A 12,788-nucleotide genomic window follows, 5' to 3' on the forward strand; every position below is an offset into this window, starting at 1 on the left:
AAGCAAATAAAGTTCTGTCTTGCATAAAAAAGGGCATTAACTCAAGGGATGAAAACATAATTATGCCTCTTTATAGGTCCCTGGTAAGGCCTCATCTGGAGTATGCAGTTCAGTTTTGGACTCCAGTCCTTAAGAAGGATATAAATGAGCTGGAGAGAGTGCAGAGACGTGCAACTAAATTGGTTAGAGGGACGGAAGACTTAAATTATGAGGGTAGACTGTCAAGGTTGGGGCTGTTTTCTCTGGAAAAAAGGCGCTTGCGAGGGGACATGATTACACTTTACAAGTACATTAGAGGACATTATAGACAAATGGCAGGGGACCTTTTTACCCATAAAGTGGATCACCGTACCAGAGGCCACCCCTTTAGACTAGAAGAAAAGAACTTTCATTTGAAGCAACGTAGAGGGTTCTTCACAGTCAGGACAGTGAGGTTGTGGAATGCACTGCCGGGTGATGTTGTGATGGCTGATTCAGTTAATGCCTTTAAGAATGGCTTGGATGATTTTTTGGACAGACATAATATTAAAGGCTATTGTGGTACTAAACTCTATAGTTAATATAGGTATGGGTATATAAAATTTTAATTAAAAGTAGGGAGGGGTGTGTGTATGGATGCTGGGTTTTCATTTGGAGGGGTTGAACTTGATGGACTTTGTCTTTTTTCAACCCAATTTAACTATGTAACTATGTAACTATGTAACTATAGAAAGAATTAAAAAATGCATTCAAAAATGCAGTGTAATTTTACACATATTAATAAAAGAAAAGTATGCAGTGTCAGACTGGGTATGTCCTGGGGCCATCTTCTTAGAGTTCAACCACCCTAGCTGCGGAGGAGGCCCCCCTACTCCCATTACAAACCCCTCCTACACCTGAAGCAAGCCCTCCCACCCAACCTACCACTCCAATATAGCTGCCGCAAATCTGATCCCCATTCCTGTGCAGGATGCAGTCCTGGGCCAGACCTACGGGTTTTCTCCTGGTGCCCTGCTGGCCCATTCCAACACTAATAATATGGTCCCATATTCTGCTGTAACTCCTGGCAAATTTGCATGTTTACACAATTCAGCTATAGCCTGCATAGACAATCACAAAACACACTATAAGACAGGACACTCCTTCCCAAACTGATTTTCTAACAAACAATAATTCTTTAAAATCACATGTATTCAATAAACATCATTACCTTGATCTTCCATGCTCCCACCTGTTGCATTGTGGGTATAGTAAATAAGTACGAGATGTCTCCACCTTATGTATACTATGCACTGTACTTTCTTTGCATTTCTGCTGCAAACTGTCCACCCTCAAAGCTGGCCCTGAGCACCATACTCATATAAACCAAAATGGAGAGTGTCTAGAGAAAATTGAGAGAAGTAGATAAAGGGTATGGAAGAGCTTAGTTATAAATAAAGGTGGGCTAAATTGTGATTGTTTACACTGGAGAAAAAGTGTTTAATGGGAAAAATGCTTTATTCACAAGCAGATCTTTCAAAAGGACATAACGGCATCTCTTGAAATGAGAAGGCAGGAGGTTTAATCTGATTACTCTCCCTGAATTGGTTCTACTGGAAGATTCATGGAATGGTTGCAAAAAACTGGGGGATGCCTTTTAGCAAGTAAGGAAATACAAAGTTACTCTTTTTAAAGTTTATGATTCAGGGACTGCCGTTTTTTAATAAGGAATTAATTTCCTTTCACTTCTGTGGCAATTTTAAACATTTTCAGACTTTTCTCTAAGTCAACGGCAAGCTACATAGGATTTACTTGGTCAAGCAGATGTCACGCATGTCAAGTCACCGGCATTTCCCAGAGTCACCCCAATTTAATCCTCTCTCATGTAGTCATCAACGATGGGCGAATTTGGGGCATTTTGCAAAATTTTGGTGAAATGGCGCCAGGGTCTCGTTTTCGACGCCAGTGTCCATTTTTTTCACTGGCGAATTATCGATGTGGTTTCGAGAATTTATTCGCCGGCGGTGAATCGTGAGAATTCACCGTGAATTTGCGCCTGGCGAATAAATTCGCCCATCACTAGTAGTCACACACACACTAACAGACCTATTACCTTTCATGAGTAATAGGCACCCAAATCCTTATCTACCCACTCCATTGAAATGCATAGAAACATCACATGAAATCCTCTGAAGCTGAGAAGCTGAGCAGGGAGCACAGATGGGGGATGAAGTCAGACATTGTAGCCTGAACCCTGGATGAGTTCTGATCGTGGTTGGCATTTCTGGGTTGTTGGTGTGGCCATTGTGTATTTTTTTTTACCCTCAGCTATCTGAGGTTGAATCTATACATATGTAATTGGTAGAGATTTATGAGACATTCCATTACATCTATATGAAACCCTGTCCCCCATATGTAATCAAAGGGATCATGTTTGGCCAGTAACTCATAGCAACAAATAATGTTTGCTTTTAAACAACTGACCAGTAAATTCTACCTGCTGATTGGTTGCTATAGGTCATTAGACCTTTGCACCATTTATATTGCATATTAAATATCGGAGTGCCATATATTACATATTTATGAGATAATGCTAGGCAGTGTCATGGGAATTCACCAGAAAGAAGAGGTCACTTGAGGGAAAGAGTGAAGTTTATTGACACAAGTTGCGTGGATTCTGTGTTCGCAAGAGGCAGAATACAGAACAAAAAACAAGGTGGGGGATTTATACCCCTACACACAACACACTGTTACAAGATAGAAAAACAGTGATGATGAAACAATGGTGTGGGAGCTGTACATTGGAACCTTGAAGGGAATTGTACCTACCAATTGGGCCCCACAACCATGAAACAATTAAACAATACATAGTACTGATAAGACCCCGCTCTTTTGATATTACACCAGTGGTACAGCAATGAAGAGGTAATCTGTAACCGCTTCACTGTGTCCTTGATAGTCGACTTAGAACAGTACTGACTAATGAAGAGGCACATGAATTTGCTCTGTTGAGTCAGGCCTGCTAGACAAAAGTTAACCCTTACAGTAAATGTAACCATTACAGTAGCTAATGATTTTAGATTTGCAAAACCCAATATCTTTTGGAAATAAAGCTGAATGTTAAAAGCTTCTTATTATATCCCCTCAGTATGATCAATATGACACATCAGTAGTGATCATTATCTTCATTCAGTTGTGACCTTATTATGAAGTTTTAAGCCCACATAGTCAAGTAGATGACTGACATCAAAGAGATGCCAATAAGTACATACATTTCTATACATTTTGTGTCCCAAAAGCAGTGAAGGCCTTAACCAAATTAGTGATGACCCATGGCATATTACAAAGTACATTAAACCAAGTTTCAGATAGTGAGCAGTGGAATATTCAAACAATTATAGTATGTGAAATCTGTGCATAAGTTTGATTGGCAAGACAGTCTATGCTATAACTTTATTTCTATGACAGGGGAGAAAACTTGCTGATGGTGCCAGGATTAAATATAGAACATTTAGTTCCTGGAAAATATTTTCTATTGTTAATAATTATGTGACTGAGCAATTATCTTATTAAACTGTCCTTTTTTTCTACAAAATAGTGAAGAACTTGATGAAAAGTAGGATTTTCAATGGATCAGTGCATTATCTGGAAGATCTGAGTCAGAAATGTGCAAATATTTCTTGTCTTTATGAATTATACCACAGGAATCCATTTAGTGCCCCAGACTTTCTCCTACCATTTTTGATAAGCTCCATCATTTTTCATTAATCTAATCTCTTGAAAGGTTGTGCTAATTTTCAATTGGTATATAGTCTTTTGTTCTGCATCTCATATATCTCTAGCACCCAAGGTCATGAAGGAGCCCCCTCTAGTCTAAAGGGGAGGCCTCTGGTACAATGATCGACAAAACATCTTGTGTGCCATTGCCCTTAAGGTAATGTCAGAGAGAGCAATTTCAGGAATTATTCAGCAATTATTTAGTGTTTTGTAGCTCCATATGAGGTGCTGGGAGGCCCAAGCTATGCCTGCCATGTTAGGGGAACATGGGAAACTCATGGACAGCCACATGCATGGCTCTTACCACTAAACCAATCTGTAGGGTCAATCGGGAGATACTGTACTGCAGGTCAAGTCACATTGGATCCTTAAAGGAAAACTATACCGCTCAAACAATGTAGGTCTCTATAAAAATATATTGCGTAAAACAGCTTCATGTAAATAAACCATTTTCATAATAAAATACTTTTTTAGTAGTATGTGCCATTGGATAGTCATAAATAGAAAATTGCAATTTTAAAAAACAAGGCCCGCCCCCTGGGATTGTGCACACAAACAAACCATACTTGTTAGGTCACATGAGCCAATTAACAGACAGAGTTGTGTCTTTTGCTTCCACACTTCTTCCTGTTACAGTTAGAGCTGTAGTATTTCTGGTCAGGTGATCTCTGAGACAGCACACAGACCATCACGAAATGGTGGCTCAAGGCAAGAGATGTAAAAGGGCAATATTTGCTTAAATATATATTCCAGTTTGATAAGATTCTTTAATATGCCACTTAATTTGATATGAACTATCTGTAGCTTTTGGGGGTATAGTTTTCCTTTAATGCCAGTTCAAGGCAAATGTAAAATATGGGAACTGGTGCACATGGCATTGCTCTAGGCTCCAGATGTGGCAACAAAGATGCAACCAATGCAAGGTAAAGTGAGCACATTGTACTCTGCTTCAGGCACATTTGCTAAGTGAATGATCGCCTCTCCTTATCTATTACTCCTAACAAGGTGGTGATATGTAATTCTGAAGGAGTAATTTCTATTCTTGCCTACATACAAAGACTCTTTCCAGTTTTATTGAATACAAATAAAACACATATATAAGAACATGAACTGTGTTAAGTTGCTCCACTCTGGTTTATTGCAATATAATATTATATATAGGGTTAAAGTCCAACTCCATTCAAATCTTCAGTTCTGCTTTTTATTAACACATTGAAGCACAGTTACTGAGTAACCTTATCAGCTTCAGGGAAGGCTGCTACAATTCCATAAATCTGAGAATTGTCTTTTGCACTCAGCAATTGTCATTTATTATTTTTTCATTGTATTTCCCTCATTCCCCTCCTGACACATTCTAGGGGATTTTTATTAAAATTTAAATGGAAAGAGTATGTGTAACGGGGAAACCTGTGGCTAGCTCTTATTACTAGTCAGATGTTTAAGAAGGCCTTTGCTATGAAAAGCAGACATGGTAGACAAAGATGCCATGCACCAAGGCAAGACTTTTGCAGCAGGCTTCTCGCAGAAATGGCAACAATAACAACCTGTAGCACTGGTGGCCCTTCTGTCCCCTACATATATATTAAGGGCTTATTCTCCCATACGTAACATACTCACATTGTATCACAGAGTCTTCAGTGCCAGCTGTTTTTTATAACAAGATGCAGGCTCCCCACCTGGGCTGACTTCCAAGATCTTTCCTACCTTTATATGTCATTAGGCAATAGAGGAATTTCCTGGCTTCCCCACTTCCCTATAATGTGGGAAAGGGGGGGGATTTCCCCACTGTAGAATATTCCATGGGAAATTCCGTAAGGTCCAGCCACAGGAATTGGTGCCACCTGCTGGTCAATACATATACTTGCTTTAAAAGATGAAAACTTCCAAATTAGACACCTTTTATTGGACACCACTGAGATCACGGCACAGAAGTTAGGGATGATAGAACAACAACATGGGGCTGGACACTGCTCTTGTATAAATTATAGCAAAAGGGAAAGTTTTGCTCACCAATAAACTACATTTCTAACTATTAATTATATATAATTATAAATACTAGCTTCCTACAATTTTCTAGGAAGAATTAAATTACTATTCTAATGTCACATGGGGCTAATTTTCAGCCTGCATATACTGTAAATTCAGGCCAAGAATCAGCTGACCCACTGGCCTACGCAGACATTCGTGCCAAAATCCACTCTGTGGGTCTGCACCCAGGAAGACGTAGTGCCTCCCGCTGCAGATATTTGGGGGTCCTAATTTGAATTTCTGAGAGGTCTAGTAACATCAAGATAAATGCAAACCTCCCCACTGCTAACCTGAGCTAACACACATGCTTATATATACTGATGATGAGTTGGAAAAGAAGCAAACAAATTAACAAAAATATAAATTACCAGCCCTTTTATAGATGTGTATTTTCCATGACTGCCTTATTTAAACTAAAATGTTGGAGATGTGTTTAAGATGGGTAGGCTAAATGACTTTTAGCCCATTTAAGGGTAATCATAGTCATTTTTCTCCAGGAATGTATATGTGTTTAGCAGCATGTATTACAGTCACTGGGGATTAATCAAAACTGACCTAAAGATGCTTATATGTTAAATGTTATAGCCCATAAAAGCTGAGCTCTGGAGAGGTCTTAGACTGCACATAGTTAACACAACCATTTAAAGTTAAATTTGGGCAAGTTTTAAGGGTAAATGGTAAGGAACAGGTACTTTACTCCACTTGCCGCCAGGTGGCACTGCTTTACCATTGGTATCTATCACACTTTATACGCAGATAGAAATGACTTTATTACTCATTATAAACAAAAGACGCTATCCCTGCTGTCTGCCCCCCTTCTCCCTCCTTTCCTCTCCAATTTCTCCTGCCAGACAGTCAGATCTTTTTTCCAGTAGCACAGTTTGCTGCCCGCCTTTTAACATGGAGGGGATCTGAGACTGGCATATTCTCAGCTTCTTTTTGTTCTGTGATGGAATTGGGTTGTTTCTCTTCATTGTTTTCCAGCCTATTGTTGTGGGGCTGTAGTGTGCTTGTGTTTTTCTGTTCATTTCCTTGACCTTCTTGAACTTATAAACTGAATTCCCATTTTCTTTCTAAATTAATTTAGTGACAAGCAAAATTGCAAAGGAATGGAAAAGTTTTGGGCCATTTTGGGCTGCTCACCCCAAGTCTCTCCAAGTATCGGCATTCTGCTTTTTTTTTTGCTATGGGATCTTATACTTTAAAGTCCATGCATTGCTAACATGCAAGGGGCCTTGATCCCAACAACAGCCTTCCCCATGTAGGTTCCTTTTTTTGCTAGTTATTCTAAAAGGCTAATGAAAGCAACCCAAGGCTAATTAAACCACACTTAAAGCGAAGTGCTAATAATATGACAAAAATTGCTACTAACATACACAATAAGAGGACTGATATTTTCTATTGAATATTTTATTTGAGTAACAAAGAGATAACAAGAGTAACAAGGTCTGTCTCAGTGCCAGTGCATTCTGCTTCCATTTCTTCACACCAACTAAGCATGTGCAATGTATCCATATATACCAGTAAAGAGCTGTGGTTAGATTTTATGTTGACATTTTATGATGGCAAACAGCTGGCCAACATATGGGTATATTTATCAAAGAGTGACGATTGAGATCGCCATAGTGTCTCTTCATTCATTTCTATGGGTTTTTTAAAAGTGAAAGTTCATTCTTTGATAAATACAGCTTTAAAAATCCCATAGAATTCAATAGAAGAGTGGCGAAATTTCACTCTAGAGGACTGTGGTGATCTCTAACTTCACTCTTCAGGACCAGATTAGCTGGTAGAAATCTGCTTTTTCATGAAAGCATTTAGAGCAGTATTTGCCCTGAACTTGGCCTTAGCTGGTGTAAGATATTATTTGTCTGAGAATGAAAAATAACTTTGTAGGAGCCTCAAGAGAGAGAGTGATATTGACAAATGAATGTTGTTGAAATGACAGTTTCTGTTTCTCTACCTTCAGAAAACTTATCTTTGTTGTTTCAAACTTGAAAATTGTATATGATGCTTTTGTAGTTTGAAAGAAAATAGTTTGTTAACTTGAGCCAACCTGGAAAACAGCATGGCTCAGATCACCAATTACCATGGCATATCACTGTGTATAAATAAAAGTTTGAAATACACAAAAAAGGGTGTTGTGGGAGATCTCCAAGAAAAATATACAAGTACAGTGGAAGTGTGACTGATCTGGCCAGATTTTCTACAAGCAAACAAAAGAGAAAGGATTGATCAATGCACATTCCCCGATCCCCTGTCTCATAAGTAATTTATTATCTAAGCAAGTACGTGTATTTACAAAAACAGGGTTTTTTAGTTACAAATTGACAAACTACAACACTGCATCAACATGAACCCAATATGGTGGTCCTAACTGTTGACTTCCAGTCATATTTTTCAAAAGATGCCAACTGCCTGCATGGTTGTATTTCTTGGGATAAGTGTCTCCTGACCTAGGCATTGGTCTCAGTCACAGGCTTGATCCTCCCCTGCCATTAGCTCTTATAAGCAGAGAGACTGCCAAGACCAAAGCATTGGCTTCACAGGTGCAATCGTGAATTCAGAATTACAAATTCTGACTATATTTTATTTTGCTAGGGTTTGTTAAGCAACTGTTAGCAAAATATGATTATCTTCTGAGAGAATTTGTTATATTGCAATATCGGGGATTTTTTTTCAATAAGGACAAGTAAACAGCACCAAAAATGCCCAATTTTTATATGGACAGTGGGTTCTACTGCAAGCTTAAAAATAGGGACAGTGACAAGGGATAACTCCCAATTTTTATATGGACAGTGGGTTCTACTGCAAGCAAAAAGATAGGAACAATGACATGGGATAACTCCCAATTTTTATATGGACAGTGGTTTCTACTGCAAGCATAAAAATTGAGACAGTGACAAGAGATAATGCTCTCACGTTTGCTCACTCTGCGCCGATGGACACTGTGTCAGCATGGATGCAAACACATTGGACATACATATTTCTGCTCCAAAATCCACTTTTGTGTGTCTGCACCAAGGCTAAAGCAATGCCTCTCGCTGCAGACACAGGAGCGAGCAAAAGTTAGTGGTTCAACTGATTATCAGACCCATGTGGCACTGGCTTTAGCTTTTGTCTATTATCAAATCATTATGACAGCTAGTTTGCATTAATTGCATCTCTTCTTACTGTATTTGTAAGTACTCTTGGTTTTAGGCGAACTGGTAACCTTAGCATATATGGACAGTGGTTGGGGGTGCAGTAGGAAGAAAAAAGTGTCATGCAATTTTTTTCAAGGGTCACAGATATTGGCGTGACCCCTATTACAGCTTTCCAGGGGCGATCCTGGCCCCTCCACCGCCTGAGGCAGCAGCAGTTGCTGCTGCCCTCCCTCCCCCGGAAATTCACTCTTAAAGTACCAGGAGCAGCATTTTTGCTGCCCCTGGTACCTAGTGGGAGGACTGCCACCTGAGGCGACAGCCTCAACTCGCCTCATTGGCGAATCACCCCTGCAGCTTTCAAAAGGCAATAGTTCCACAATCAGTAATGCAAAATTGATACCTGACGATAATAGAAATTGTTATATGATGCCTTTGAGGCACACTAAGGGGCCGATTCATCAATAGTCGAATATCGAGGGTTAATTAACCCTCGATATTCGACTGGGAACTAAAATCGTTCGACTTCGAATATCGAAGTCAAACGATTTTGCGCAAATCCTGCGATCGAACGATTAAATCCTTCGAATCGAACGATTCGAAGGATTTTAATCCAACGATCGAAGGAAAATCCTTCGATCAAAAAATCACAGGCAAGCCTATGGGGACCTTCCCCATAGGCTAACATTGACTTCGGTAGGTTTTATCTACCGAAGTAGGTGGTCGAAGTATTTTTTAAAGAGACAGTACTTCGATTATCGAATGGTCAAATAGTCGAACGATTTTTACTTCGAATCGTTCGAATCGTTCGAATTCGAACGAATTTAACCAATTCGATGGTCGAAGTACCCAAAAAATACTTCGAAATTCGAAGTTTTTTACATTCGAATTCTTCACTCGAATTTTGTAAATCTGCCCCCATCTGTAGCACTTTTGTAGAGCATAGTGGAAACTATACAGACATTAAAATAATCACATATTCTGTAAAGGCCTTTGTTTAAACTTATAACCGGTGGTCCCCTTTAACTTTTGTCTTGCCACATCCTTTGTTTTGGAACCTTTTGGTTTTTTAGCTATCTCTGCTTTGGTTTACTTTAATGTATTTTTGAAGCAATTCTGCTTTTGATGTCCAGCTGGAGGACCGGGGTGATCTGAACTGACAACATTTCACTGACGAGGATAAAAGCATGAAAATGATCAAGAGCAGCGGCTCTACTCTGATCATCAGGGCACAGCTTTGATAGAGCCGCTTGCTCTGGTGCTGAATACAATGCCTCTATTGAGCAAGTGATGAGCACTCATAACCTCCTTCCTGATTTTCCTTCTTTCTCTTGATCTTTCACAAACGTAGGCAGGGCGAAATGTTAAACTGAAGTAACCAATGTTTTGGAGCTGAAATAAGGAATTAACAAGCAAATAACGTCAAAATAAATGCTTCAGATTCATCCTAATGTTTTCAACTATGCCACCATACCCAAGCCTTAGTAACACTTCCATATTAAGGTGTTATTCCTTGTTAGAAGTATGTTTGTAGTGGGTATGCTTCTGGGCATAGAGGACACAACTAAGATATGTCTGGGTGCTACTAGTGACTAAACAAAAATCCACTGACCAGTGTTGTACAACTGCCAGTATGAGTTGAAGATAATTGGGGAAAGCTAGGATTGTAGCGTAGCAATTGCTAATGTGCCACAGGTTAGATATCACTATATTAAAGGTTTTGAGATTTAAGAGCCCTGGTGCTAATGAACACAACAAATTTCTTCTCACCCCTTCCAGCCTGCAAGCCCCCACCTCCTCCTCCTATCCTGGCATTATTGTCAAAGCCTTAATGAATTCAGCAGTTTACACAAATGCTTGGGAACTGTCTCTTCCATCCCTTACCCCCCTCCTGTGGTCCTGGACATATACAGCTCCACTAACCGTGCTGTGTATTGTCTAAGTGTCAACTGAGAGGAGGTTCTGACTGAGACAAATGTAGAGAGGAGAGTGAAATCACATACACGGAGAGACAGAACAGGGAGTATAGTTGGAACACAGAAAAGCAAAACAAGAGAACAAGAAAAAAGAACAAGCAAGATAAAAAAAGGAAAAAGGCAAAGCAATTGGATTTAAGATCTTATGATAGATGCAGAGACACAATCAATTATTGGTAATTTGATTGAGCAATGCATAGTAGGTGATAAAGGAGGAAACAGACAAGGTCCTGTACCACTGGAAAGGAAAGGGAAAAAGCAGAGTGGTACAATTCTACAGTGCAAACGGGGAAAACGTTCAAGTCTACAAGTGAAAAGAAGTTGAGGTTATTTGAAACAGCTGCGTCTGAGGATGAAGCTTCTGTGCTGGGCTCTGCTCCTAGTTCTAATCCTGATCCTTCAGCACATTGATGGTGCTCCAGTAAATAAAGAGCATTACAGGATGTCAGCCAGTATCCTGCAAGGTGAGTACTTTCTATTTATCCCAGGTCTCAGTGAACTAAATGGTTCATTGTTGGATAGAACACATGATACCAACATGTATTATGGCTGCTTAGTGTTTCTTCAAAAGCAAGTCTATCCATTTGCCTGCCTCATAGAAAGCAAAAGAGGGGGAACTACCATAGCCTGCATGCCAAGCACAGCAGACTGTGGATAAATTCCAAAACCATTGGCTCGGATTAGTAGCTTTACAGTCTGTGTCTTACTTCTGTATCTGTACCTTATTTGTATGGATTTGCAAAAATTGTCTGTTTTTTTTTCTTTTATTTTAGATGCTGGCCTAGACATATTGTCCATTTGTTCATAAAAATATTAAAACATATAAGGAAAGCACAACATGAAATCATTGCTTATTTTCATCTAAATATTCATAGGCATATTTTTATATCAGACTTTATTTACTTCAAAAACAGCCACCCAGGTGACTGAATCAAGGACAAAAGAAAAGCAATATCTATACACTGTTTGTCTATAAACATCCAGTATATTCCTGTCCAATTTCTCATAGCAATTACCAGATTAGCAACTGACTTCCCTTCCCTTTGTAGGAAACTTCCTACTAGATACTGGAGGGATTCCTTTTCATACAGCCACAAGAATTAGTGAATTTGGACATTGATGTTGACTAATAGGGATGTAGCGAACTGCCGTTTATGTGTTCGCGAACGCCGTTCGCGAACACCGGCAAAAAATGCGAACAGTTCGCGAACTGTTCGCGAACTTCGAACATCCGAAAATCGTTCGATTCGAACGATCGAAGGATTTTAATCGTTCGATCGAACGATTTTCGTTCGAATCGAAGCTATTCGATCGAATGATTTCATTCAATCCAATGGCTTCGATCGTTCGATTCGAACGAAAATCCTTCGATTTAGCGATCGAATGGTCGAACGTTTTTTGACGCGAACGCCTATTGGCGAACGTCGCGCGACGTTCGCGAACATTCGGCGGACGCGAACAGTCGAAGTTCACGCGAACTAGTTCGCCGGCGAACAGTTCGCTACATCCCTATTGACTAATCAGGCCTGGCTCAGTCAACCTGAAATGTATCCTACAGGTGTCCACATTGAGGCCATGGCTTGATATTCTTGCAGACATGTTAAATTCTTCTGGAATCCATCTCAATCACAAAGATGAAGTGTCTTGGCCATATATATGGTTCGTATGCTTTCAGAGACAGTTTGGAACCTGACAATAAGGGGCATATTTATTATGTTGTGTAAAATGAAATTCACTGAAAAGAATGGTGTGTGTAATTTTACGACATGTGAATGCCAGATTTGCCGTCATTATTTTACATTGCTTCCGGCAGAAGTCACTGTAAGAAAAAAAGATTTTATGCTGTTTTTTACACAGCAAACCCTGGCAATGTATGGTGTATTATCTCTTGTTTTTTACACAGCATAAT

Source organism: Xenopus laevis, chromosome 5L (genome assembly GCF_017654675.1).
Source record: "Xenopus laevis strain J_2021 chromosome 5L, Xenopus_laevis_v10.1, whole genome shotgun sequence".
Lineage (NCBI taxonomy): Eukaryota > Metazoa > Chordata > Amphibia > Anura > Pipidae > Xenopus > Xenopus laevis.